The sequence below is a fragment of the Eulemur rufifrons genome, chromosome 30 (assembly GCF_041146395.1).
Source record: "Eulemur rufifrons isolate Redbay chromosome 30, OSU_ERuf_1, whole genome shotgun sequence".
Taxonomy (NCBI): Eukaryota; Metazoa; Chordata; class Mammalia; order Primates; family Lemuridae; genus Eulemur; species Eulemur rufifrons.
Genome location: NC_091012.1, coordinates 73,064,625 through 73,071,458, shown reverse-complemented (window position 1 = coordinate 73,071,458; position 6,834 = coordinate 73,064,625).

Genomic DNA, 6,834 nt, shown 5'->3' with positions numbered 1-6,834 from the left:
AGCCCCATCTTTTACATATACAAAAATAACCTTAAAATGGATTAAAGATTTTAATGTAAAAGCCATAACTGTGAAACTACAGGAACAAAACATCGGGGAACAAATTATGACCTTAGGCTAGGCACAATTTTTAAAAGCCTCAAAAGCACAGGCAATATAAGAAAAAGAATAGACATATTGGATTATAACAAACTAAATCCTTTGGAACGGGAAAGGAAACAGAGTGAAAAGACAACATCCATAATGAGAGGAAATATTTACAAACTATATATCTGACAGGAGGTTAAAATTTAGCCCTTTATCAGATGTGCAGCACGCAAATATTTTCTCCCATTCTGTGGGTTGTTCGCGATCATGATAGTTTCCTTCACTGTGCAGAAGCTTCCTAATTTGATCAGGTCCCATTTATTTATTTTTGTTGTTGCTGTGATTGCCTTTAGGGTCTTCTGTATAAATTCTTTCCCTAGGCTGATATCTGTAAGAGTTTTTTCAACTTTTTCATCTAGAATTCTTAGTTTCATGCCTTAGGTTTAAGTCCGTTATCTATCATGAGTTGATTTTTGTGAGAGGTGAGAGGTGCAGATCCTGTTTCAGTCTTCTACATGTGGCTGTCCAATTTTCCCAGCACCATTTATTGAATAATGATTTTTTCCCCATTGTATGTTTTTGTCTGCTTTGTCAAAGATCAGATGACTATATGAGGATAGTTTAATATCAGGGTTATGAGTTCTGTTCCGTTGGTCTATATCTCTGTTCTTGTGCCAGTACCATTCTGTTTTATAACATAGCCTTATAGTATAGCTTGAAGTCTGGTATATTGATGCTTCCCAATTTGTTCTTTTTGCTTAAGATTGCTTTTGCCATATGGGGTCTTCTCTGGTTCCATACAAAGCATAGAATTATTTTATCTAAATTTGTGGAAAATGATGTTGGTATTTTAATACAGATTGCATTGAATCTGTAGATCACTTTGGGAAGTATATACATTTTCACAATGTTGATTCTGCTGATCCATGAGCATGGTATGGTTTTCCACCTGTTTACGTCCTCTGCTGTTTCCTTCCTCAGTGTTTCATAGTTCTCCCTGTAGAGGTCTTTCACCTCCTTAGTTAAATATATTCCTAGGTATTTTATTTTCTCTGTTGCTATTGTGAAGGGTATTGAGTCCTTATTTTGGTTCTCAGTTTGAGTGTTGTTGGCATATAGGAATTCTACTGATTTGTGTACACTGATTCTATAACTGAGACTTTGCTGAATTTGTTTATCAATTTCAATAATCTCATCACAGAATCTTTGGGGTTTTCTAGATATAAGATCATATTGTCAGCAAAAAGTGATAGTTTGACCTCTTCTGTCCCCATTTGGATTCCCTTGATTTTCTTCTCTTGTCTGATTCCTCTGGCTAGGACTTCCAACACTATGTTGAGTGTAAGAGGTGATAGAGGGAAACCTTGTCTGGTTCTAGTTCTAAGCAGAATGCTTTCAATTTTTCCCTATTCAGTATGATGTTGGCTGTGGGTTTGCCATATATGGCTGTTATCACTTTGAGAGAAGTCCTGTCTATGCCTATTTTGTTAAATATTCTAATCATAAAAGGTGCTGAATTTTGTTGAATGCTTTTTCTGTGTCTATTGAGAAGATCATTTGGTCTTTGTTTTTGCTTCTATTTATGTGGTGAATTACATTTATAGATTTGTGTATGTTGAACTATCCCTGCATCTCTGGGGTGAAGCCCACTTGGTTGTGATGGATTATTTTTTTGGTAAGCACCTGAATTTGGTTTATAAGGATTTTATTCAGACTTTTTGCAACTATATTCATAAGGGATATTGGTCTGTAGTGTTCTTTTTTTGTTGAGTCCTTTCCTGGTTTTGGTATCAGGGTGATGTTGGCTTCATAAAATGTGTTGGAGAGGATTCCTTCCTTCTCGATGTTGTGGAATAATTTCTGCAGGATAGGCACCAGTTCTTCTTTGTAGGTCTTGTAAAATTCGGTTGTAAAACCATCTGGTCTGGGACTTTTTTTTAGGAACATTTTTTATTGCTGCTTTCATTTCGGTATTTGATATTGGTCTGTTAAGGAATTCTATTTCTTCCTGATTGAGCTTAGCAATGTTGCCTGTTTCCAAGTATTTGTCTATCTCCTCCTTGTTTTCAAGTTTATGTGCATAGAGGTTTTTGTAGTATTCATAGATGATATTTTTTATTTCTATGGTATCAGTTATAATTTCTCCTTTTTCATTCCTGACTGAGCTTATTAGAGTCATTTCTTTTCTGCTTCTGGTTAATCTAGGAAGAGGCATGTCTATTGTTTATTTTTTCAAAAAGAACCAACTTTTTGTTTTAATAATCTTTTGCATAGTTTTTTGTTTATTGATTTCATTTAGTTCTACTCTTACCTTTGTTATTTCTTTTCTTGTGCTGGGTTTGGGAGTGGTTTGCTTATCCTTTTCCAGTTCTTTGAGATGATTCAATAGGTTGTTGATTTGGGATCTTTCTGTCTTTTGGATGTAGGCATTTATGTATATAAATTTTTCTCTCAGGACTACTTTAGCTGCGTCCCACAGATTTTGATAACTCGTGTCTCCTTTATCACTTAGTTCAAAGTATAAAATTACTTATTTTTTAACAACAATGTCTTTCTTACAGCTTTCCTCACCAAAAACACATCCTACTTTTTAAATACACTTTTCACACAGAATTGTTTTTCTTATCTATAATAGTTTTAGTCATATATATTAATTACAATAATAACTATTAATAACCTTAACTTATGGTGGAAAAAACAAGCAAATAAGCAATTTTACTTGATATGTACCAGGGGCAGAGCCCAGGACAGAAGAGAGAGCTGTGAAGATAATGCTTGGAGGATCTGACCATTCCCTGCATGGCCAGGAGGCACAGGTGGGCCAGGGAGGACATACTGGGCTTGGCACTGCCCTGTCCCTGATGGCCCAGGTCCTGTGGACACACATATGTCTCCAGGTCTTATCATGGCCTCTTGTCTAGACCCCAGAATATAAAGTCTCAAAACCAAAGATATAACCTTGCAGACAAATTAAGCAAGGGTCAAAAATATCACAGAAGGAACAGTTTTAGAACCTTAAAACATCTAGCCAAGACAGTATTAATTTTTCTGACCAGTAGGGCCAACCAAAAATATCTAAAATTCAATTGAATAGCGACTATTCTAAAGACATTCTCATTTTATTTTGCCAACAACTTCAAAGCTATCCTCACTTAGAAAGATTACTAAAGTTATATGAACTTGAAAAGCACTTGGGCTAGTTAATGTATAAGTACTCATTTATTTATAAGTCAATTTGGCACTATGTAGATAATGTACAAATATAAACATGAATTCATGTATGCATAAAAATATAGACACAAATAAAGATGTTATAACTTTAATTTAAAACTTTAGTCATGAAATAGGTAAAATTCACTAGTTTAGAAGAACAGTTGGATCAAACTGGGCCTCTGTAAATGGAACAAGTTAAAGTTTTTCTGTCCCATATGGCAGAAGCTCTTACTGAGTTTTAGAGAAAACAGGGTGGTAAATTTACATTCCAAAGCACATAGACAGAATTCAAGTTTTTTTAAGAAGGAATTTTGGCTGTGTTAGAGAAAAATTAAAGATGGATGCCAAGGTAACACAAAATCATAAGAATTTACCATAGGATTTTAAAAGGAGACCAATCTCATTTAGGTAGGTAGCTTCTAATTTAGTCTCCATTTTATGACTGGATAACTGAGCTCAGGGTGGAGTGCATAAATGATTAGGGCCAACAAAGAATTTGCAGTTTTTAGTGCCTAAGGTTTAAACATGTGAAAACTAGGCATAGCTGGAGGTCAAAACGTCTAGATCTCCAGAAATCAAGGATCCTATTTACACCGAATCCCATGCCCTCCAAAAGGGGAATACACCATGGTACTGAGCCACACAATACTTCCACAGTAAATCTCACTACATGGAAATTATCTTGAGGCAAGTGGGTGATTCAATGCCAATTATCCTGCTCTGTGATTAGCTCATCCACCAAAGGAGTCTTATCCCTCAGTAATGTGTGTTTCCATAACCTCCAAATGTTCAAACCAACCCTTTCTTATCTAAATGTGCAAAGAAAGGAAGATTCCCCCTGCCATAATAAAAATTCACCACAAAGAACCACTATCAGCCACCTCCAAAACTGTAACCCTTGCCAGTGACCCACCAGCCATCTCACACACAAAGGTTAAATGTTCTCTCGTAGTACAAAGTACTGTAGTGTCCCCTGGTACCCCCCAAAGCCAGAGATCAGGTAACACAATGCAAAAGAGAGCAGAGCTTTAGACCTGAGAGGAACATCCCATGACAACTGAATCTCTGCAAGGAAAACAGAAGACCCCAAAAAGGATTCTGTGATTTATTTTTTGTGTGTTCCTCAAGAGGTATCAGAATTACTACAAGTCTTTTCTAGATTTCTTTATGTGGTATAAAAGATGGCAAAAAAGGAGAAGTAGAAACAAATGGAATAACAAGCCTTAGAAAAGCCAATTTGAGGAGAGTTTACACTTTCCAAAAGACCAATGATGCTTTACATTTAATATATACACATAATATATACATATATATCCTGAATATCTGCTTTTAATTAAACTGACTTTTGACTAAAGGGTTCTTTAAAAAAAACTTTTAAAAATCTCTTATTATCAGATTTTAACTGGGACAAATGGCCAATATTACTGGCTTTTGAACTTTTTTCTTTCTTTTTGTTCTTTAAAATAAAGATACCTTTCCAAGTGACTCAACAAAAGCAATAAGTTTTAACCAAGGTTATGTCTTAACCAAGGATGCATGAGGCATCTCCAAAGAGGTACAAATCAGTTCTCACAAGATCCAGAACCACCACAAAGATAGCACAAAGAAATGAGAGTTTTACCAGCCCCAAGTGAAGTATAGTTCATGTTTCTGTCCAGCTATGTTCTCTTATTAGGACCTCAACTGACTGTCTACATACAAAAGGTCAAAAGTGCCATGTGTCCCACTGATGGAAGAAGACAGGAAATCAAAAGCTGCCCATGGAAAGGAAAAGTATCAATAACAAACAGGTGCACCAAAAAGCCAAGAGTCATACAAATATCAAACCAATTTTTCAAAATCAATGTTTCTTCTGCTGAGTTAAAAGACTTAACATCTGCAGGGACTGGTTTCCTGACCAAAAATCAAACCTGGACCACAGCAGTGAAAGCACAGAATCCTAATCACTAGGCTACAGCGTGGAGTGCCTTTTTCTGTAAATCCCACAGGGAATCCAAAGCAGGTATTCTGAGTATACAAAGAATTTTTACTTTGTTTTACATCAGCTTTTTGCACTTTAATTTTGTTAAGAGAATTTCCAAGTCTAGCTATGGCACTATGTGTCTTCCTGTTATAGGTCATTAAATATGAAATGTCCTATTTTGAATTAAAAGTGCAGTTTATTGTATCACAAACAAGAAGCATTGCCATTAATCAAAGTATGCACCCAAACTATCGACACAGTTTTGCCATTGTAACAGTAGCTTGTTTATGCCAGCAGCAAAGAAGACTGGAGAGTGGTGATGAAATCATGTAAGGCGTTTTCCACAACTCGTTGAGAATTGAATATTTTTCCTTGCAAAAAGTGGTCCAAAGCCTGGAAGAAGACTAGTCAGTTGGTGCAAGGTCTGGTGAATACAGTAAATTACAGTGAATTTTCAAGTACGGCTGCTGTAGTTTGAGCAGTGTTTTTTGCAACATGTGGTCTTGCAAGAGGATTAGCCTGTCTCTACGGACCAATCTCGGCTACTTAATCACAAGCATTCTCATCATTTCATCCAATTGGTTGCAGTAGACACCCACTGTAATTGAGTGACCATGTTTCATGAAGCTGTAGTGGCTAACACCAGTGCTGGACCACCAAACAGACACCATTAGCTTTTTTTGATGAATATTCAGTTTTGGACTGTGTTTCGGCACTTCACCTTTATCCAACCATTGTGCCAAATGCTTGTAATTGTCAAAAAGAATCCATTTTTCATGACTTGTAACAATACAGTGTAGAATGGTTTGCCTTTATGTCCTGATAGCAAAGAAGGCAAGCTCTGAGACAATTTCTCTTCTGATGCTTATTTCATGTGAAACGCATCTGTCCAGCTTCTTTACCTTGCCCATTTGTTTCAAATGGTCAAATATTGGTGGAATAGTAACATCAAACCTTGCTAATAATTTACACATAGGTTGAGATGGATTCTCTTCCACTACAGCTTTTCAGCTCATTATTATCCACCTTGGTCTCAGGTCGCCCATGTGGCTCATTTTCAAGACTAAAATCACCAGAATGGAGCTTCTCAAACCATCGACCTACTTTGTGTTCATTAGTCACATCCTTCCCAAACACTTCATTGATATTTTGAACTGTCTACGCTGCTTTTGTTCCATGACAAAACTCATATTCGAAAATAACACAAACTTTTTACTTGTGGTTTCGCAAAAATTGCTCTAAAAAAAATTTGAAAGATAATCACAAGCCAAAACGTACTTTTGAAAGACTGAGGATGTACCTTCACAATAAAATTAAAATACGAAGTATCAAAGTGAAATGTCAGGGATCTCAAACTGTCAAGCTTAGTATTTAAGGAAATCAGACATTTCATACTTAATAATCTATTTGATTCTCCCATAAATCCAAATAAGGCAATTATTTAGAATGAAAGATCTACAAAATCTTTTATTTTTAACTTAGGGTTTTTTCTAATTTAAAAGATCCATATATTGGCCACTGATGATTAAAATTTCCAGTGGTGTACTTATTCCAATAGCAACTCAATTTCT